This window comes from Hylobates moloch, unplaced genomic scaffold (genome assembly GCF_009828535.3).
Source record: "Hylobates moloch isolate HMO894 unplaced genomic scaffold, HMol_V3 SCAFFOLD_21, whole genome shotgun sequence".
Classification (NCBI taxonomy): Eukaryota; Metazoa; Chordata; class Mammalia; order Primates; family Hylobatidae; genus Hylobates; species Hylobates moloch.
Genome location: NW_026652296.1, coordinates 16,932,684 through 16,955,849, shown reverse-complemented (window position 1 = coordinate 16,955,849; position 23,166 = coordinate 16,932,684). Strand labels below are relative to the sequence as shown.

General features: G+C 40.3%; 1 non-coding gene across 1 annotated transcript; it reads right to left on the bottom strand.

Moving 5' to 3' along the window:
• Positions 1 to 7,176: 7,176 nt before the first annotated feature.
• Positions 7,177 to 7,283, bottom strand: LOC116461591 (U6 spliceosomal RNA). The gene has a single exon (XR_004246123.1). It is a non-coding gene; the product is annotated as a U6 spliceosomal RNA (small nuclear RNA).
• Between the last annotated feature and the right edge of the window lie 15,883 nt (positions 7,284 to 23,166).

Genomic DNA, 23,166 nt, shown 5'->3' with positions numbered 1-23,166 from the left:
AGGGATCTGCCCGCCTCGGCCTCCCAAAGTGCTGGGATTACAGGTGTGAGCCACCGCACCCGGATCCACTTAATATTCTTTACTTAATTTATTTTAACTGCTGTATAATACTCTATTGTGTTGCATACTTCTCTTCTCCAATCTTCTATTATTGGACATTTAGGTGGTTTCCAATTGTTCAGTATGACACTGCTTCAGTGAACATCACTACTTGTTTGTGTATATTTATTTTTTAACCAGTCATAATATTGTTTTTCAGTTGGTTCTCTTGTGTTCTCTAGAAAGACAATATTATCACAAACTGAAAATAATACTTTTGTTGCTTTCTTTCCTGTAGTTATGATTCACATCTATTTCTGGTCTGGTACATTGCTTAGAAATTTCAGAACAGTAGTAAACAGCAGTGGGAACAGTGACTATCCTTGTTTTGTTCTTGACATTAATGAAGTTGCCTCCTGAATTTCACTGTTAAGGATGACTTTGGCATTCGGTTTGAAATGTTAATTTTCATTTATCATCTTGAGGTATTATTTTTCATTTGAATTTATTAAGTGAATTTTATAGACTAATTTAAATATTATTATAGTTTTTTTCTACAAATTATTATAGTAATAGACTTCTAATATTGAAACAACCTTGGAGTTTTTTGTTGTATTATTCCCCCAGTCTATTGCAGGATTATGTTTTCTTGTATCTTTTTAGTATTTTTATATATATAACATATTAAGTGTGATTGGCCTGTTTTTGTTGTTGTTGACTATCTTTTAAGTCACAGTTACAAGGTTTTGTCTTTCCTAATAGGACATTATTGAGATATAATTTACATAAACTACACAGACCTTAAGTGTACAGCTTGATGAATTCTGACAAATATAGATACCTCAGTCACCATCATCCAGATCAAGATATAGCACATTTTCATGGTCCCAGAACATTCCCTTGTGGCCCCTCCAGTCAGTCTTCGATCCACACCCCAGCAACCACTTCCCTGATTTCTATCACCAGAGATTAGTTTGGTCTGTCCTGTCCTTGAACTTGTCCTATATATGATCATATAGTTTGTATTCCTCTGTATCTGGTTTCTTTCATTCGACATAAAGTTTTTATTAAAAAATTTAAAAAAGTTTTTTAAATTTGTTGTTTGGAGATGGAGTCTTGCTACGTTGCCCAACCTGGAGTGCAGTGGCTATTCACAGATGTGATCATAACTCACTGCAGCCTCAAACTTCTGGGTTTAAGTGATCCTCCAGCCTCAGCCTCCTGAGTAGTTGGGACTACACGGTGCCTGGCTGCATAATGTTTTTGAGATTCATCCAAAATATTATATCAATCGTTTTGCTAGCTTTGTAAAACGAACTGATAAGATTTATATCTTTTGGCCAGGCATGGTGGCTTATGCCTGTAATCCCAGCATTTTGGGAGTCTGAGGCAGGAGGATTGTTTGAGCCAGGAGATGGAGGCTGTAGTGAGCTATGATGGTGCCATTGCACTCCAGCCTGGGTGACAGGAGGAAACCTTGTTTCAAAAAAAAAAAAAAATTTACATCTTTTTCTTTTCATGCCCTGAAAGAGCTAATGTTACAAAATTTATTTGTTCTGTGAAAGGTGAGGTAACTCACCTGTGAAATCATCTGAGGCTATAACCATTTTAGGAGGCAATACTTTAAGAACTTTCTTTAAATTTTTCCTTTATTATTGTTCTATTCAGATAGTCTAGTTTTTGTTGAAGCAATTTTTTAATGTTATATTTTCCCAGAAAATAATCCGTTTCATTGCAGTTTTGAAATCATAAGCATATAATTGTATGTAGACTCCTCTTAGGGTATTAAAACCTATAGTTTCCCTTTTGGCATTTATAACATTTATTTGTGTTTTTTCCTTTTTCTTTTCTTTTCTTTTCTTTTTTTTTTTTTTTTTTGAGACAAAGTCTCACTCTGTCGCCCAGGCTGGAATGCAGTGGTGCAATCTCAGCTCACTGCAACCTCTACCTCTGGGTTCAAGAGATTCTCTGCCTCAGTCTCCCAAGTAGCTGGGACTATAAGTGCACCACCATGCCTGGCTAATTTTTGTATTTTTTGTAGAGATAGAGTTTCGCCATGTTGGCCAGGCTGGTCTGGAACTCCTGGCCTCAAGTGATCCACCTGCCTCGTCCTCCCAAAGTGCTGGGATTACAGATGTGAGCCACCACGCCTGGCCTGTTTGTGTTTCTTCTAATGGTAGAAGTAAAGGTGTTTCATGAACCAACTCTAAAATTTATTTATTAATCCTACTGTCTTTCTGACTGTTAAGATTACTAATCAATAATATTTGCTTTTAACTGTTTTACAGCTTTCTTCCCCTGGTTATTTTGATCTTTTATTAAAACCAAATTATTTAAATGAAAGTTTATTTTACCTATTTTTATTCTTTTCTGATTAGCCATAAAGTCCATTTAAGGCTACAGATTTGCCTATGAATCAGCTTTGTCTCATCCCATGATATTTCTTACATGTTTTCTCTTTTCCATTGTTTTTAACTAGTCTGTTTGCAGTTTTGATTTTTGCTCTTTAGCTCAAATATTATCCAGGAGAGCACTTAAAAATATCTAAGTGATTGGGTTGTTTAGTTTGTGTGATTAGAAATAAGTGTTTATTATTTAGAATTCCCCATGGCTTTCTAGGGAGGGTGGTTCCTGTCTCCTTAGAGTCCTTTGTGTTATACACATCAGTGACAGATGTAGGTGTTGGAGCTTTAGGGGAGCTCAGTCTGAGTCCAATTACTCTGCATAAAAAAGGGCGCAAGACAGATGCCTCTTCAGAGCTATTGGGGGATGTGAGAGGGGAAGCGTGCAGATGACTTGTGGCTAAGACACAGGAAACTCACAGAACTTATAAGTAAATGGGTCCAGTTGGAAGTTGGAATGTGGGTAGGAAGGGAGCTGGCTGAGCGTTAATTTTGGAATAGCATGTTGGAATGAGCAAGATTTAACTGCTTTACTTGTATAGACTCTAAGCTGTAGACAGTGAGGAATCATTTGGGATTTCTTGCATGCAAGTGACATGAGTGAGATTTATTCTCAATGTTAAGATCCCACTCACCTCCCAGAATGCTGGTAGCCAGGCAGAAGATGGAAAGATTCTTTTTTGGAGCATATGACAAGCCCAGGAGTAGAGCCCTAAAGACACTGACATTGGAGTCTTCTCAACAAAATGTCCTGTTCAGATCTCCTTGTATGACTGTTAGTTGAAAAGCTCAGAGGCCCCAATCAATTTTTAGTGTCTCAGTGTTTAATATGAGCAGAAAACCAAAGGTCACTTGACATTTAAGAAAAGCCTTTACCATGAAGGACAGAGACCCCAACAAATAAGCAAAGAAAAAAAGCAACCTAGAGGAGTTAGACGATGCAGGGAGAAGAAATCTTAAAAGCATTAACATTCTCAAAGATACAACACAAGATAGAAAGATATGGCATTCATGAAACAAGTAAGGAATGCTGATGAAAAGAACACACAGAATTCAGAGAACAATAAAACACCAGAAACTCAAAGAAATTACAAGCAAAAAATGCTGAAACATGAACAATTCACCAGAAGGATTGAATGATAAAGTTGAGTCAATATTTCAAAAAGGGCCGGGCGCGGTGGCTCACGCTTGTAATCCCAGCACTTTGGGAGGCCGAGGTGGGCAGATCACGAGGTCAGGAGATCGAGACCACGGTGAAACCCCGTCTCTACTAAAAATACAAAAAAAAAAAAAAAAAATTAGCCGGCGTGGTGGCGGGCGCCTGTAGTCCCAGCTACTTGGAGAGGCTGAGGCAGGAGAATGGCGTGAGCCCGGGAGGCGGAGCTTGCAGTGAGCCGAGATCGCGCCACTGCACTCCAGCCTGGGCGACAGAGCAAGACTCCGTCTTAAAAAAAATATTTCAGAAAGAAAGTGATATCTACAAAGAAATGGAAAACAGGAGAGAAAAAGATAAGAAAAACTAGAGAAACAGACTAGGGGGTCCAACATCCAAAAAACAGGAATTTAAGAGTGAAAGAATACAGAAAATGAAAGGGCAAACATCATCAAAGATATAATTTAAGGAAAATTTCTAGAACTGAAGGATGTGGAATTCTAGATTGATGAGACCCATCAAATGCTCAATAAAATAGACCTACACCTTTGAAAAGAGAGATTTTTTTTTTTTAAGAATTCTACATCTGAAATTTCTGGTTTACTTATAAGATAATTAGTGCTAAAATTGAAGAATACAAGTTAACTTTATTTTTTATTTATTAATTTTTTTTGAGACAGAGTCTTGTTCTCGTCGCCCAGGCTGGAGTGCAATGGCACGATCTCGGCTCACTGAAACCTCCGCCTCCCGGGCTCAAGCGATTCTCCTGCCTCAGCCTCCTGAGTAGCTGGGATTACAGGTGCCTGCCACCACGCTCAGCTAATTTTTGTATTTTTAGTAGAGATGGGGTTTCACCATGTTGGCCAGGCTGGTCTCGAACTCCTGACCTTGTGATCTGCCCACCTCGGCCTCCCAAAGTGCTGGGATTACAGGTGTGAGCCACCGCACCTGGCCCAAGTTAACTTTAATGGCAAAGTTGGAGAATACAAGATAACTTGTGATTTGCATGCGGCCAGACTGCATATAAAAGGACCTCTGGATGCATGTGATAACAAAGTGGACCGGCGTGATGTCAAAGAAATAGACATTCCTATAATGAAAGAATGTCATGTAGAAATGTAGCATCCTAATTTTTAAAGTATTTTAGATTTGGTTGAGAGAACAATCTGTCACTTACAAAATAAGGAGGAGGAAAAAACAAACAATTTAGTATTTTTTTTTTTTTTTTAGAGCTATACGGTTTACAAAGTGCTGTGGCCTATGTGTGATAAACTATCTAAATTTATCTTTTTTTCTCAGAACAATATGAACATATCAATTAATCTTAACAATATTGCAAGTGAGGCATTATGACTCCCAGATTGCAGACAAGAATGAGGCTCAGAGAGGTTAAGCAAATTGTCCAAGTTCATAGAATTTGCAGGTGGCAGAGGTGGGATTTACATGGCGGTCTCTGATTCTCTTGGCCTGTCCCTTATCATCACCACGAGGTCACAAGATGGTCGAAGAAGGAAGAAGGAGAAAGGGTGGAAAACAAAGGGCAAAAAAGAACGTGTACCAGCCCTGCCTTTTGTGACATCTCTCTGAAGTCCACCCAGCAGCCTCTTCTTAAGTATCATTTGCCAGACTATGCTATGTGGCCACCTCTCTTGGCAGAGGAAGCTGGGAAATGCAGTGTTTTAATTGGACTGCTTCCTTGGGTGAAACCAAAGCTCTGTTAGGAAGGAAGATTTGAGTTGGCAGCCAGGAGTCTCTGTGAAAGCCAGGAACAAAAGCAGCTAAGGTATCCCTTTCTTTGGCTAGCTAGAAGCTGTTTACATGGATAGCCTTTTTTTTTTTTTCCCTTGGCTGTGGATAATGTGGATTATTTTCATGCAGTAGAACCAAATTTTCACTATATTGCATGTATTTAATATTTAAATACGGCGAGTTCACTGGCTTTTTCTATCTTCAGACGAGATTTTTACGATGGTCCCAAATCCTGTTAAGATTTGATCTGAGTTGTTTTGCTAAATAGCACTCAGTGTTTTAAGCTCCCTGAAAGTGGTTACCCATAGTTTTCTAGGCTTTTCTTTCTGTGCCCTCTTCCCCAGGACCATTTCCCCTCTGTCCTCTTCCCCGCTTCCCATTCTCCTTCTCCACCAGTTCAATTGCTGTCAACTCTTACTGAAATCTCAGCTCATGCAATGCCAGAGAGAATGTCTAGTTCAACGAGTTGGTGTTGCAGACAGGGAAACTGAGGCCCAGAAAGTCACGGTGATCTCTGGCAAGGACTAATGCCCTCTGGCTCTCCTCAGTCTTCTTGAAGGAAGGTCAGTGATTCTTACTCCCAGGAGGAAAGACAGAGAGCGAAGGCCCTGAAGTGGGAAAGAGACTAGGGGCATTCAAGGAAACAAAAGGGGGCTGGCATGGCTGCAGCACAGTGAGTGAGGAGGAGATTGGCTTGAGCCAAAGCTAGAAGGGTCTTCAGGACCACAGGAAGCCAAGGCATGCAGGTGATGCTGAGGATATGGGGTGTATCGGCTTCTGAAGGGTATCAGCTGGGAAATGGTGTGATTTAGCTTAAAATCTTAAAGGGTCCTTATGCCTGCTTCATAGAGACATATTGGGGAGGGCAAGAACACAAAAGGGGAGAAGAGTGAGGGCTACTACAGTTGTCCTGGTGAGAGATAATGGAGGCTTGAACTAACGTAGAGGCAGTCGGGTTGGAGGGATGAGTGGATGGATGTAGAGTATATTGTCAGGCTTTGATGACAGATTTGGGGATGGGAGTATGGGAGAGGGGAAAGGGAAAGAATCCTAGGGTTCTGTCTTGTGCAAATAAGTAGATGAAAGAGCCCTTCATGGAATTAGGGAGCACTGGAGGAGGAAAATATTGGAGTGGAAGATCCAAAATTCACTTTTGTGCTGAAATTTCTGTGATACGTTCTCACGGAGATGTCAGTAAGGTAGCTAGATGTATATCATGAACCAGATTTTTCTGTTTTATTTCTAATTGGCTATTGTTATATATAGGAAAACTATTGCTTCATACAAATAGACTTTTTTTGTTTTTTTGAGATGATCTCACTCTGTTGCTCAGGCTGGAGTACAGTGGTGGGAACATGGCTCACTGCAGCCTCAACCTCCTGGGCTCAAGTGATCCTTAAACCTCAGCCTCTCTATTAGCTGGGACTATAGGCATGTGCCACCATATCTGGTTGATTTAAAAAAAGATTTTTTTTCTTTTTTGTAGAGACAGGGGTCTCGGTATGTTGCCCAAGCTGGTCTCAAACTCCTGGGTTCAAGCAATCCTCCTACTTCAGCCTTCCGAAGTGTTGGGATTACAGGCATGAACCATTGAGTCCAGCTGCAAATATACTTTGTATTAGACCATTTTACTGGCCTCTCTTATTAGTTCAAATAGCTTTTCTGTGATTTTTTTGGTGTTCTCATATGTAATTATATTGCCTGCTAATAATGATAAATGTATTTCCTTCTTTCCAACCATTTTACCCCTTATTATTTTTCTTGTTTTATCACATTGGCTATAGTAGAGGTCCTTTTACAGTTAGCTTTTTTAATATATATAATTTTTTCTTAAAAAATATGGAATGCTTCATGAATTTGCATGTCGTCATTGTGTAGGGGCCATGCTAATCTTCTCTGTATTGTTCTCATTTTAGTATATGTGCTGCCAAAGTGAGCACTACAGTTAGTTTTAATGGTAAACATAATATTGATATTTGACCAGCTAAAAGGAAGATGATTTTGAGACAAAGCTTCGAGGCAGTGTATACAGCTCAAATTATGACAGAAGCTTAGATGTGGTGTGATAATGCCTTTGAATAAGGTGGTGTCTTAGTTCTTGCTGCTGTAACACAATTCCACAGACTGGGTAATTTATATTGAGCAGAAGTTTATTGGCTCATGGTTCTGGAGGCTTGGAAATCCAAGATCAAGGGGCCGGCATCTGACGAGGGCCTTCTTGCTATGTCATCTTCTGGTAGGAGGGCAAAGAGAGGGTGAGAGAGTGAGCAAATGGTCAAACTCACAGCCTCAAACCCTTAAATTCATTCATGGAGGTGAAGCCTTCATGACTAAACACCTCCCATGAGGCCCCACCTTCTAACAGGCCCCACCTCCTGACACTGTTGCATTGAGGATTCTGTTTCCAACACATGCTTTTTGGGAGACACAGTCAACCCATAGCAGGTGATAACTGAAGACATAAAAAGGGATATAAATACCAACTCTCTTGCCCTCATACTCATAGCCAGAAGAATGGTCTGTCCATAAAACATGATCACAATGCTTCAAACCTGAAGCATGGTAGTCAAATTGACAGGAAACTAAGAGTATCTAAAAGTAAAGGTTAAAGTTGGGTAGAGTGTGTTCATTTGGAAAAGAGAACAGAGAAGAAATTGATCATAATTATCAGTTTATGAACAGCTGTAAAAATGTAGGATGAAAAGAAATCAACTGATAGGTATATTTTAAAATCAGTGTCCATGGTTGAAGCTTAATCTTCCCAAATATCCTGTAACAACTATAATCTATGTAATGCTAGTGTGCATATAACACATCACTTGGTTTCCCCAACACCTCAGTGATATGGGTAGTAATTCACATTTATCCACAATTTGACATTTTCTAACATGCTTAGATTACCTCATTTGATGTTTACATTCCCAGGGCTTACTTTTTCCTATTAAAGCTCCAATAAAAATCCATCTGCTTTTAGTTCTTTGAACGCAATGTCCTGCATTCTCTCTACTTGGTCTTTGTCCATGTGGCCCAACTTGTGATGCCTTTTTCTCCTTCACAACCCAGTTCAGCCCCAAGGAAATGCCTCTGTGCCATTGTCAGAAGGGAGAGGTGAGTGTAGCCAGCAAGGCCTTGAAGGAATCCAAGCCAGGTAGCCGGTATAACACAACTCAAATATCCTGCCTTAAGCTTTGCTGAGCTCCCTTGCTTTAGGGAAGAAAAGAAAAAAAAAAGTCCTCTTTAGCCAGCTGTATTTCTTTTTCCCATTTCCAGAGTGTACCAGGGAAGGTACACATGTGATTGTCCATGGGCTCACTTTTACCCATCACTCCTCTGGGGCAGATGCCAAATCATGTGTCTCGTGATGCAAGAGCTTCATGGGGGTCGAGCAGGGTTGGGTGCTGTCTAAGAGGGAATGAATGGCCCACAAAGCTCCAGGTCTGGACAGTCCGAGACCCTCTTGCTGGGGAGTAGCATTATGGGAAAAATGAAATACACTTGGCTGGATCTGAAACTTTCTGTAGTTAGGGCTGGTTGGGCAGAAGGGGATCTTGGGTGGCCTTCAAGCTTTGGAGGCCCCCAATCTAAGATCTCTAAGGACGTATTCCTAGAACCTTTCAGCTTATCTGCATGGTCAGTGTTTGTCACTCTTCTGTGCATGCCCCAAGTTGTCTCCGCTGTCAGGCTGCAAGATTGTTGTGGAAACAGGCTGAGCCTATTCCATCTTGCTCAGTCACAGGGCCTTGTCTGGTGCCTGGCACACAGAGGGCTACAGCAAGTGTTGGTTGATTTGAAACCACAGTTGAGCCTCCTGCCTCAGCATCTCAGTCATTGCTCCATAGTCTGTCACGTGGCTGCCTACAAAGGAGAAGATAAAAGAATCCCAGGTGACTTTGTGGGTTAAAGAGGTTTTAAAGCTCTTGCTTTAGAAGCTCAAGTAAAACTTTCATCCTGTGTTGACTGGATAAAGCATTCTGTCAGCCATCCAGGGCTCGTCTAGGACTGGGGGCAGGGGAGGAGGGAGAGCAATGTTGTCACTTTAATTGCATTGGCATAAATATTTGATAGTCAATAAATTAGATCTGGAGCAAGGAAAACATTCTTACAAATGGATTTTTTACCTGGAGCCCAGCCCCATTAGCAGAGGAGTAGAGGGCAGCCTGCCCCAGGGCCAGTAATTAACTCAAGTGGAGCAGAACTAAGCATTTTTGACAGCCTTCCTAGTCTAGAATTAACTGTCATCTTGGAGGGAGAAAGAAAGTACACTGTCACATTACGGGCTTATGAGAGGTTCTCCAGTGCTGCCAGCCCCCTGAGTTTACTTATGTCTCCCCTTCGTGCCCTGCAATGTTATTTTCATCATTAGAGACAAGTTTAAACGCAACTAATGATGTATTTTATATCCACGTACCAGAATCACAGATTTCACCAAAAGAGAAGACATTAGCATGGTAATTCAATTTTTTTTTTTTTCCTTTTGGCAGTTGTAATGAAACAAGATACAGTGGATGCTGTTAGAAGTCACAACACTGATATCTGGATATAGTACAAGCTGGATTTTTTTTTTCTCCTCTCTGTATCAGTACTTGCCTGTAATGAGCATAGCTTAGCCACTGTCTGTGCTATCTCCCCCCTGCCCCCACCCAGTGTTTATGAAAGTAGCAACTGCTTCTGAGAAAAGGCAAAACCGTTGGAGCCTGAAGCTTCTTCTAGAAGCCACTGCTTGTCTTGTTCCGTGGAAACTGATACAGTGGAAATTGGAGTTGTGCCGGGTCTGGTCTTGGCAATGTGTGTGCAGGCAATTTTTTATAAGGTTGCCGATCTCAGCCAGACTCTCAGCTAGGTTGGGTGTGAGGATGGCATCTCCAGCGATGCTCAGCTGGCTTCAGAGGGAAGGGCTGCCTGCGCATTTGTGTGTGTTGAGAGGGGTGAGCTGTGCAGCCTGGTGCACAGATCATGAACATCTGCTTCTCCTAGATCTTCTGCCTACTTCCACAGCAGTAAAACCACGACTCAATGCCTTCATCACTCAGCCTCAACACTGCTTCCCTCATGCCCTACAGTCAATGGGAGCTGGAATCGCCCTTCATTTCCCCTTTCTGTCATCTTAAGCACAGTGGCCTGAGGCTGACCCTCCTCTTACAACTTGACCCTGTTCCTCTGTCTGGCACCACTCCCTGCACAGTGGTAAGTCTGAAGATGTGATCCTGTTCCTTCTCTGCTTCAAAGTCTCCTTGGCTTTGGCTTTCTTCTTGATACCCCAGCAGGGGCCCCAAACCTTGGCTGTTCATTAGAATCTTGGAGACCAGGCTGGCTGGACCAGAGTCCACAGATTTGGCGCCCAGGCAGTGCGGAGGGCAACCCATGGCTTACAGGATCAAGCCCTAAAATCTTAACCTAACATCTTAGCCTCAATGGCCTTCTCCCCTTTGGGCCCCAGAAGACACAAGGCTCGGCCATGAACCTCAACCACGCACACTGCCCCTCAACTCTACCCCTGGTTAACTTTCACTTATACTTTAGGATCCAGTGAAATGTCACCTTCTCTGTGAAGTGAAGCCTTCCTTAATTTCTCAGGCAGAATTATGGCCATTCATTCATTCGCCCATTCTCATTCAGCAAACACTCGCAGGATGCCTGCAGGTTCCACGTCCTGTGCTGGGTCCTGAAGATGACTTAGCAGCAAAAGGACATGCCAGGAGCTTTTCTGCTAGTGGGGAATACAGAGGAGACAGGAGCACAGCAGACAGAATCAGGGGAGGCTTCTTAGAGGAAGTGACACATCAGGGTGATCTGAAGGGTGTGTATGAGTTAGCCACAGGAGTGAGGGTGGGGAGAGGGGAAGGCCTTGGATAGGAAGAGACTGTGTTAGAGGACAGGAAGGGTGAGACCAAGGCATAAACAGGCCAGGTTCCAGCCATCTCCCCACAGCATGTGGTGTGTCTCCAGTGGGAGAGTGCTCAGTAGGTTTTTGTTTGTTTGTTTTTTATTTTATTTTATGTTTCTTTAGAGACAGGGTCTCGCTCTGTTGTCCAGGCTGGAGTGCAGTGGTGCAGTCATAGCTCACTGAAGCCTCCAATTCCTGGGCTCAAGTGATCCTCCTGCCTCAGGGGCCCAAGTGGCTGGGACTACAGGTGTGTATGACTGCACCCAGCTAATTTAAAATTTTTTATAAAGACAGGGTCTTACTATTTTGCCCAGGCTGGTCTCGAGCTCCTGGCCTCAAGTGATCCTCTGGCCTTGGCCTCCCAAAGTGCTAGTAGAATTACAGGCATGAGCTGCCGCACCCAGCCTCAGTAGGTGTTGGTGGAGTGTAAAGTCAAGCGAGAGGGCCACCTGTGGGGCAGTGGTGGACATTGAGGTGGAGAGCCAATGTCAGGGATGGGACAGGATATCCATCCATTAAGATATAGGTGATGGGATGTCCTTGCACTTTAAAGATATATACATAAGTTTAGGGCCCTGTGAGGCTGGTATTATATTTCCATTTCACACAGGTAGAATTTGAGATTCCAAACAGTTAACTGACATGCCCATGGTCATTCAGCTAGTGAGGGGCAAAGCTGGGACTTGAACCCAGGCAGGGTGGCTCTGGAGCCTGTGCTTTTAGCCCAGACTGTCCCATGCAGACACAGCCTGACCTGGCTTCTCACCAGAGCTGGTTGTTCCTTTCACCCCTTCCAACCAGCCCATGCCTGGCTCCGGGCTGACTCCTGGCATCTGTAGGACATTTGAATTTTCAACGATGACATTCAAGAGGGAAACAGAATTTTTGTAAAGAGAGTTCAGAACCCTTTGAGAGAAATGACATGAGACCTGCGGTAGCTGTTGCATTACCTCCAGGTGTTGGGGAAATGCAAGAGTAGTCAGCTGCCCTCCTGAGAGCCAGGCCTGGGGAGAGCACAGTTCAGCACCCCCCTTGTTGCTGCTGGGCTCCCAGATGTTTGGGGAGCATTTTCTGTGCTCCGTCCATGTCAGTACCATATTTTATTAAGACATTATTGGCTGGGCACAGTGGCCGGCCAACGTGGCGAAACCCAATCTCTACTAAAAATACAAAATTAGCCAGGCATGGTGGTGTGCACTTGTAATCCCAGCTACTCGGGAGGCTGAGGCAGGAGAATTGCTTGAACCCAGAAGGCGGAGGTTGCAGTGAGCCGAGATTGTGCCACTGCACTCCAGCCTGCGGGAGAGAGTGAGACTCTGTCCCAAAAAATAAAATAAAGTATATATACCCATTTACCACTCCCCAGATCTAGATATAGAACATTTTTAGATTTCCAGAAAGTTCCCTTGTGCCCCTTTCCAGTCAATCTCTGCTTCCCACTGCTAGGTAACCACTGATTTCTATCACTATAAGTTATCAGCTTTCTATCATTAATGTTAAATTTGTTGTGCCTGTGCTTGAACTTCGTATGATAATCATAGGCATATACTCCTATTTTGCCTGGCTTTATTTGCACAATATAACGTTTTTGAGATGCATCCAGTGTTGCTGCCGGTGGCAGTAGACTGTTTTTTTCATTGTTGTCTATAGTATTTTGTTGTAGAAATACATGCAATTTCTCCATTCTCCTGTTGATGGACATTTGGGCGGTTTCCAGTGTGGGGCTATTAGGTATAAACTGCCACGAACATTCCCGTGCAGTTGTGTCTGTGGACAGGCGGTGCTTCAGTTTTGACAGTCCAGGTGACAGTGGAACTTTCGTCTCTTCAGCTCTCACTCCTATTTTAAAGACTTCCTAAAAATACCCTCATTTGCTCTCTCTCTACACATGGGTGAGGGAAGAATAAAAGCCTCTAAGGAACAGAGGAAAAAGTTCTTGCTGGGAGGTGGACATTAGTGCATCAGTCAATCCCATCCGCTGTAGCTCCACAAGCTTTCTTAAATGTGTCCACTTGTCTCTGTTTTCCCAGCTCCCACTGGGAATGGGGCCATGTCCGTTTCTTCCCTCCTCTCTGATCTGGTCTTCTCAATTCTACACTTGCTACCCCACCCCCCCCGTTTATTCTCAACATGAGAGCCAGGGAAGTCTTTTCAATACCAACCACCCCCCAACCCTCCATGTACCATTAAGGCCCCCCAAAGCTTCCTTCTACCTTAGGAGAAACTTTAAATTCCCCATCCTGCACTCTAGGCCTGACAGCACGTAGTTCTGCCTACCTGCCCTGCCTCCTATCCCTTCCCACAAGCTCAGAGTCTTTGCACTGGCTGTTCCCTCTGCCTGGAATGTGCTTCCCAAGGGAATCTGCATGACACACGCTGTCAGGACTCTATTCCAATGGCACCTCTGTAGAGAGGCCTTCCCTGATCACCCAGTCAGACATAGCAGCCCCCTCCTCTAACCCACTAATCTGCTTTCTGTCTCTACAAATGTTCCTATTCTGGACATTTTATATGAATGGAATTATACAATATGTGACTTTTTGTGTTTGCCTTCTTTCATGCATCATAAAGTTGTCAAAATCCACTCATGTTGTAGAACTCAGTACTCAACTCCTTTTTATGACTGAATAATATTCCATTGTATGGATATACTATAATTTATCCATTCATCAGTGGGTAGGCACTGGGTTGTTTTCATTTCTTTGATTATTATGAATATGCTGCTATGAATATTTGTGGACATGTTTTTATTTCAACATGTTTTCACTGCTCTTGACTGTTTAATTAGTTCAATTGCTCAGTCCCTCTATGTTTAGTTTTTTGAGGAACTGTCAAACTTCCTTCCCAAAACAGCTGCATGATTTTACATTCCCACCAACAATGCACAAGTCTTCCAATTTATCCACATCCTTGCTGACATTTGTTATTCTCTGTCTCTTGGATTATAGCCATCCTAGTGGATGCTAAGTAGTATCTCATTGGGGTTTTGGTATACATTTCTCTCATAACGAATGATCTTGAGCATTTTCTCATGTGTTTCTTGGCCACTTGTATATCTTTGGAGAAATGTCGCTAGGATTAAATTGAGATTGCTTTGAATCTGTAGAGCAATCAAAGAATTTTGCCATCTTAGCAAATTAAATCTTGCAATCCATAAACGTGGACGTTTTCCCATTTGTTTAGGTGTTCTTTAAATCTTTTCAAGGATGTTTTGTAATTTCAGTGTAAAAGTCTAAGTATTTTATTTTGTTGCTATTTGAAATGGAATTGTTTTTTAAATTTCATTTTCTGGTCATGCATTTCTAGTATATAGAAACACAATTGATTTTTCTATGTTGATTTTGTATCCTGCAACCTTGATGAACTTGTTCAATTATTTTATGGATTCCTTAGGATTTTGTACGTACAAGATCCTGTCTCCTGTGAATACAGGCAATTTTACTTCTACTTTGGAAAAATGGATGCCTTTTATTATTTTTTCTTGCCTGATTGTCATGGCTAGACCTTCCAGCACAATGTTGAACAGAAGTTATGAGTGGGGACATCCTTGTCTTTTTCCTGATCTTAGGCATAAAATTTGCGGTCTTACACCATTAACTATGATGTTAGCTGTGGATCTGTTTGTAGATGGCCTTTACCAGATTGAGGATGTTTCCTTCTTTCTATTTTTTTTGAGTTTTTTTTTTTTAAATCATAAAACGTAGTTGGATTTTCTCAGTTGCTTTTTCTGGATCCTTTGAGATGATCATGTGTTTTTTGTCCTTTATTAATATGGTGTATTATGTTGATTAATATTCATATGTTGAACTAATCTTGTATTCCTGGGATACATTTCACTAGGTCATGGTGTATAATTCTTCTTATACGTTGCTAGATTTGGTTTGCTAGTATTTTGTTGAGGATTTTTATGCTTATTCATAAGGGATATTTATCTATAGTTTTCTTTATTGTCTGATGTCTTTGTCTAGTTTTAGTATCAGGGTAATATTGATCTCAAAGAATGAGTTAGAAGGTGCTCCTTCCTATTCTTTATTTTGGAAGAGTTTGTGAAAAGTTGGTATTAATTTTACTTTAAACGTTGGGTAGAACTCCCCAGTTAAGCCATTTAGTCCTGGGCTTTGGTTTGTGGGAAGTGATTTGATTATTAATTTAATTGCTTTATTTGTTACAGTTTCATTGAGATTTTCTATTTCTTTTTGAATTGGTTTTGGTAGTTTTTTTCTTCCTAGAAATTTCTCAGTTTTTCTCTAGGTTTTCTAGTTTGTTGGTATACAGTTGTTCATAATATTCCATTGTAAACCTTTTTTTTTTTTTTGAGACAGGGTCTTGCTCCATTGCCCAGGCTGGAGTGCAGTGGTGCAAACATGCAGCTTGGACTTCCCAGCCTCAAGCAATCCTCCCACCTCAGTCTCCATAGTAGCTGGGATTACATGGGTGGGCCACCACGCCTGGCAAATTTTTTTTTTTTGATTCTTATTTATTTATTTATTTATTTTTTTTTTATTTTATTTTATTTATTTTTATTTATTTTTATTTTTTTATTTTATTATATTATTATACTTTAAGTTTTAGGGTACATGTGCACAATGTGCAGGTTTGTTACATATGTATACATGCGCCATGTTGGTGTGTTGCACCCATTAACTCGTCATTTAGCATTAGGTATATCTCCTCATGCTATCCCTCCCCCCTCCCCCCACCCCATAACAGTCCCCGGAGTGTGATGTTCCCCTTCCTGTGGCCATGTGTTCTCATTGTTCAATTCCCACCCATGAGTGAGAACATGCGGTGTTTGGCTTTTTGTCCTTGCAATGGTTTACTGAGAATGATGATTTCCAGTTTCATCCATGTCCCTACAAAGGACATGAACTCATCATTTTTTATGGCTGAATAGTATTCCATGGTGTATATGTGCCACATTTTCTTAATCCAGTCTGTTGTTGTGGGACATTTGGGTTGGTTCCAAGTCTTTGCTATTGTGAATAGTGCCGCAATAAACATACGTGTGCATGTGTCTTTATAGCAGCATGATTTATAGTCCTTTGGGTATATACCCAGTAATGGGATGGTTGGGCCAAATAGTATTTCTAGTTCTAGATCCCTGAGGAATCGCCACACTGACTTCCACAATGGTTGAACTAGTTTACAGTCCCATCAACAGTGTAAAAGTGTTCCTATTTCTCCACATCCTCTCCAGCACCTGTTGTTTCCTGACTTTTTAAGGATGGCCATTCTAACTGGTGTGAGGTGGTATCTCATTGTGGTTTTGATTTGCATTTCTCTGATGGCCAGTGATGATGAGCATTTTTTCATGTGTTTTTTGGCTGCATAAATGTCTTCTTCTGAGAAGTGTCTGTTCATGTCCTTCGCCCACTTTTTGATGGGGTTGTTTGTTTTTTTTCTTGTAAATTTGTTGGAGTTCATTGTACATTCTGGATATTAGCCCTTTGTCAGATGAGTAGGTTGTGAAAATTTTCTCCCATTTTGTAGGTTGCCTGTTCACTCTGATGGTAGTTTCTTTTGCTGTGCAGAAGCTCTTTAGTTTAATGAGATCCCATTTGTCAATTTTGGCTTTTGTTGCCATTGCTTTTGGTGTTTTAGACATGAAGTCCTTGCCCACGCCTATGTCCTGAATGGTAATGCCTAGGTTTTCTTCTAGGGTTTTTATGGTTTTAGGTCTAACATTTAAGTCTTTAATCCATCTTGAATTAATTTTTGTATAAGGTGTAAGGAAGGGATCCAGTTTCAGCTTTCTACATATGGCTAGCCAGTTTTCCCAGCACCATTTATTAAATAGAGAATCCTTTCCCCATTTCTTGTTTTTGTCAGGTTTGTGAAAGATCAGATAGTTGTAGATATGTGGCGTTATTTCTGAGGGCTCTGTTCTGTTCCATTGATCTATGTCTCTGTTTTGGTACCAGTACCATGCTGTTTTGGTTACTGTAGCCTTGTAGTATAGTTTGAAGTCAGGTAGCATGATGCCTCCAGCTTTGTTCTTTTGGCTTAGGATTGACTTGGTGATGCGGGCTCTTTTTTGGTTCCATATGAACTTTAAAGTAGTTTTTTCCAATTCTGTGAAGAAAGTCATTGGTAGCTTGATGGGGATGGCATTGAATCTATAAATTACCTTGGGCAGTATGGCCATTTTCACGATATTGATTCTTCCAACCCATGAGCATGGAATGTTCTTCCATTTGTTTGTATCCTCTTTTATTTCATTGAGCAGTGGTTTGTAGTTCTCCTTGAAGAGGTCCTTCATATCCCTTGTAAGTTGGATTCCTAGGTATTTTATTCTCTTTGAAGCAATTGTGAATGGGAGTTCACTCATGATTTGGCTCTCTGTTTGTCCGTGATTGGTGTATAAGAATGCTTGTGATTTTTGTACATTGATTTTGTATCCTGAGACTTTGCTGAAGTTGCTTATCAGCTTAAGGAGATTTTGGGCTGAGACAATGGGGTTTTCTAGATATACAATCATGTCATCTGCAAACAGGGACAATTTGACTTCCTCTTTTCCTAATTGAATACTCTTTATTTCCTTCTCCTGCCTAATTGCCCTGGCCAGAACTTCCAACACTATGTTGAATAGGAGTGGTGAGAGAGGGCATCCCTGTCTTGTGCCCGTTTTCTTTTTCTTTTTTTTTCGAGATGGAGTCTCGCTCTGTCACCGAGGCTGGAGTGCAGTGGCGCTATCTTGGCTCACTGCAAGCTCCGCCTCCCGGGTTCACGCCATTCCCCTGCCTCAGCCTCTCCGGGTAGCTGGGACTACAGGCGCCCGCCACCATGCCTGGCTAATTTTTTGTTTTGTATTTTTAGTAGAGACGGGGTTTCACCGTGGTCTCGATCTCCTGACCTCGTGATCCACCCACCTCGGCCTCCCAAAGTGCTGGGATTACAAGCGTGAGCCACAGCGCCTGGCCTGTGCCCGTTTTCAAAGGGAATGCTTCCAGTTTTGGCCCATTCAGTATGATATTGGCTGTGGGTTTGTCATTGATAGCTCTTATTATTTTGAGATACATCCCATCAATATCTAATTTATTGAGAGTTTTTAGCATGAAGGGTTGTTGAATTTTGTCAAAGGCCTTTTCTGCATCTATTGAGATAATCATGTGGTTTTTGTCTTTGGTTCTGTTTATATGCTGGATTACATTTATTGATTTGCATATGTTGAAGCAGCCTTGCATCCCAGGGATGAAGCCCACTTGATCATGGTGGATAAGCTTTTTGATGTGCTGCTGGATTCGGTTTGCCAGTATTTTATTGAGGATTTTTGCATCAATTGTTCATCAAGGATATTGGTCTAAAATTCTCTTTTTTGGTTGTGTCTCTGCCAGGCTTTGGTATCAGGATGATGCTGGCCTCATAAAATGAATTAGGGAGGATTCCCTCTTTTTGTATTGATTGGAATAGTTTCAGAAGGAATAGTACCAGTTCCTCCTTGTACCTCTGGTAGAATTCGGCTGTGAATCCATGTGGTCCTGGACTTTTTTTGGTTGGTAAGCTATTGATTATATGCCTGGCAAATTTTTGTATTTTTTTTTTTTTTTGTAGAGATGGGATTTCTCCATGTTGTCCAGGCTGGTCTTGAACTCCTGGACTCAACCAATCCTCCCTCCTTGGCCTCCCAAAGTGCTGGGATTTCAGGTGTGAGTCACTGTGCCCAGCTTATAAGCCTTTCTATTTCTGTAAGATTGGCAGTAATGTTATCTCTTTCCTGATTTAGTAATTTGAGTCTTCTCTCTTTATTTTTTCTTGTCAGTATAGGTAAATATTTGCCAGTTTTGTTGATCTTTACAAAGAACCAACTTTTGTTTTTATTGAGTTTTCTCTATTATTTTTTATTTTCTATTTCATTTATTTCTGCTCTCGTCTTTATTATTTGTTTTTCTTGTTTGGGTTAAGTTTGCTCTTATTTTTCTGGTTTCTTAAGGTGGAGGTTTAGGATATTGATTTGAAATCTTTCTTAGTTTGTTAATATTGACATTTACAGCTATAAATTTCTAAGCACTGCTTCAGCTGCATCACATGTATGGTATGTTGTATTTTCATTTTCATTCATCACAAAGTATTTTCTAATATACTTGTAATTTCTTCCTTTTGGTTTTTTATTGATACATAGTACTTATACGCATTTATGGAGTACATGTGATATTTTGTTACATGCATAGGATCTGTAATGATCAAGTCAGAGTATTTAGAATATCTATCACTTTGAGCGTTGGTCACTCAGGAGTGTGTTAATATCCACATTTGTGAATTTTTCAAATTTTCTTCTGGTAGTGATTTCTAATTTTATTTCATTGTGGTTGGAGAATATACTTTATATAATTTCTATCATTTTACATTTATTAAACTTTGTTTTATGGCCTAATATATGGTCTATCCTTGAGAATGTTTTATGTGCACCTAACAAGAACAAATTCTCTGCTGTTGTCAGGTGGAATGTTTCATAGATGTTAGGTCTAGTTGTTTATAGGATTGTTCAAATCTACTATTTTCTAGTTGATCTTCTGTCTAGTTATTCCATCCACTATCGTAATGGGTTATTGAAGTGTCTAACTACTGACTTTTTGTCTATTTCCTTCTTCAGTTCTGTTGGGTTTTTGTTTCATATATTTTGGGGCTCTGTTGTTAGGTTCATGTATGTTTATACAGGTTGATTTCCTTAATCAGAAAATCTGACATCTGAAGCGCCTCAAAATCCAAATCTTTCTGAGTGCCAACATGACTCCACAAGGGACAAATTCTAGTCTTGACCTCACGTGTTTTGTGATGGTTCAATGTACCTGTATACAAACTTTGTTTCATGCATAAAATTATTAAAAGCATTGTATAAAATTACCTTCAGACTATGTGTATAAAGTGCATATGAAACATAAATGAATTTCTTGTTCAGACTTGGGTCTCATCCCCAGAATATCTCATTATGTATGTGCAAATATTCCAAAATCTGAAATACTTCTGGTCCCAAGCATTTTGGATAAAGGATACAGCCTATGATTATTGTGTAGATTGATCCTTTTATCATTATAAAATTTCCTTTTTCATTTCTAGTGAAATATCTTTGTCTTACCATGTATTTTATCTGATCTTAGTATAGCTACTCCAGCTTTCTTTTAGTTACTTTTTTCTTGGCACATTTGTTTCCTTCTTTTTACTTTCAACTTATTGGTGTTTTTGAATCTAAAGTATGTCTCTATAAATAGCACATAGATGAATAATGTTTTAAAATCCATTCTGTCAGTATCTGCCCTTTGATTGGAGTGTTTAATCCATTTATATCTACTATAATTACTAATAAAGTAGAATTTACATTTGTCATTTACTATTTGTTTTCTATATATGTTGGATCTTTTGTATTCCTCTATGCATCCATATTGCTTTCTTTTGTATTAGCTAGGTATTTTCCTGTGTACCATTAAAAAACCCTTTTTTTTCTGCTATACTATGTGTTTTTTGAAGTAAATTTCATAGTGATTACCCTGGGGATTGTAATTAACAACTTATAACAGTGAAGTTCAGATTAATACCTTCTTAATTTCAATAGCATACATAAACTTAAAAAAAAATTCGATTACCTCCCTCCTACTTTGTGCTGTTTTTGTCATACCGATTACATCTTTATATATTGTATGCCTATCAATACAGTTTTTTTATTAAGAGATAGAATCGGCCGGGCGTGGTGGCTCACGCCTGTAATCCCAGCACTCTGGGAGGCAGAGGCAGTTGGATCACCTGAGGTCAGGAGTTCGAGACCCACCTGGCCAACCTGGCGAAACCCCGTCTCTACTAAAAATACAAAAAATTAGCCTGGCATGGTGGTGTGCGCCTGTAATCCCAGCTACTCGGGAGGCTGAGGCAGGAGAGTCACTTGAACCTGGGAGACGGAGGTTGCAGTGAGCCAAAATCACACCATCTCACTCCAGCCTGGGTGACAGAGTGAGACTCCATCTCAAAAAAAAAAAAAAAAAAAAAAAGAGATAGAGTCTCATTCTGTCACTAGGGCTGGAGCGCAGTGGCATGATCATAGCTCACTGCAGCTTTGAACTCCTAGACTCAAGTGATACTCCTGCCTCAGCCTCCTGAATAGCTAGGACTACAAATGCATGCCACCGTGCCTGGTTAATTAAAATTTTTTTTGGTAGAGACGGGGTCTCACTATGTTGCCCAGGCTGGTCTCAAACTCCTGACATCAAGCAATCCTCATGCCTCAGCCTCCCAAAATGCTGGGATTACAGGTATGAACCATCACACCTGGCCTCAATACAGTTTTGTAATTATTGCTTTATTAAATTGTCTTTTAAAACAAATAGAAGAAAAAGTTACAAACAAAAAATGCCTATACACTGCCTTTTAATTTACCTGTGTAATTCACCTTTACTGATATTCTTTACTCCTTCATATTTATTCAAGTTGTTGTGTAGTGTTCTTTTATATTAGCCTGAAGGACTCCCTTTAGTATTTCTTATATGACAGGCCTGTTAGCAACAAATTCTGTCTGTTTTTTTTTTTTTTTAAATATGGGAAGTTCTTATTTTTTCCTTCAGTTTTGAATGATAGTTTTGCTGGATATAGAATTTTTAGTTGACAGTCTTTGTCTTTCAGTGTTCTGAATATGTCATTCCATTGACTTTGGCATCTATAGTTTCTGACAAGAAGTCACCTAAATTAATCTTATTGAGGATCCTTTGTATGTGATGAATCACTTTTCTCTGGATGCTCTCAAGGTTCTCTCTTTGTCTTTGGGTTTTCACCATTTAATTATGGTGTGTCTAGGCATGGCTATTTGAGTTTATCCTACTTGGAGTTCACTGAGCTTCTTGGATGTGTAGATGAATTTTTTTGTAACATTTTGGAAGTTTTTGCCCATTATTTCTTCAAATATTCTTATCCCCTTCTCTTCTCTTCTTCCGAGACTCCCATTGTGTGTGTGTCGGTACACTTGGTGGTGTCTTACACGTCCCTAAGACTCTGTTCATTTTTCTTAATTCTTTTGAAAAATTTTTCTCAGACTGGAAAACCTCAATGGATTAATCTTAAAGGCTGCCTTATTTTTTATCTTTCTTGCTCAAATCTGCTTTTAAAATTTCTAGCGAAGTTGTCATTCCACTTCTTATACTTTTCAATTCCAGAATTTCCATTTTATCGATATTTTCTATTTGGTGAGACATTATTCTTATACTCTCTTTAGTTCTTTAGACATGATTTCTTTTGTTTTTTGAATATATTTAAAAGAGCTAATTTAAAGACTTTGTCTATTAAGTGCAATGTCTGTGCTTCCTCAGGCACAGTTTCTATTGACCACTTCTTTCCTGTATATGGGCCATACTTTCTTGTTTCTATGGGTGTCTTAAAAGTTTTTTTTGTTGTTGTTGTTGAAAACAGGGCATTCTAAATAACGTGACAACTCTGGAAATCAGATTCTTGCTTCTTCCTAGGGTTTGTTGTTTTTGCTGTTTGTTGTTGTTGTCATTATTTGTTTATTTGGTGACTTTCCTGGACTAATTCTTTTTTTTTTATATATATATTTTTATTATACTTTAGGTTTTAGGGTACATGTGCACAATGTGCAGGTTTGTTACATATGTATCCATGTGCCATGTTGATTTCCTGCACCCATTAGCTCGTCATTTAGCATTAGGACAGTACCCGGAATGTGATGTTCCCCTTCCTGTGTCCATGAGTTCTCATTGTTCAATTCCCACCTATGAGTGAGAACATGCGGTGTTTGGTTTTTTGTCCTTGTGATAGTTTACTGAGAATGATGTTTTCCAGTTTCATCCATGTCCCTACAAAGGACACGAACTCATCATTTTTTATGGCTGCATAGTATTCCATGGTGTATATGTGCCACATTTTCTTAATCCAGTCTATTGTTGTTGGACATTTGGGTTGGTTCCAAGTCTTTGCTATTGTGAATAGTGCCGCAATAAACATAC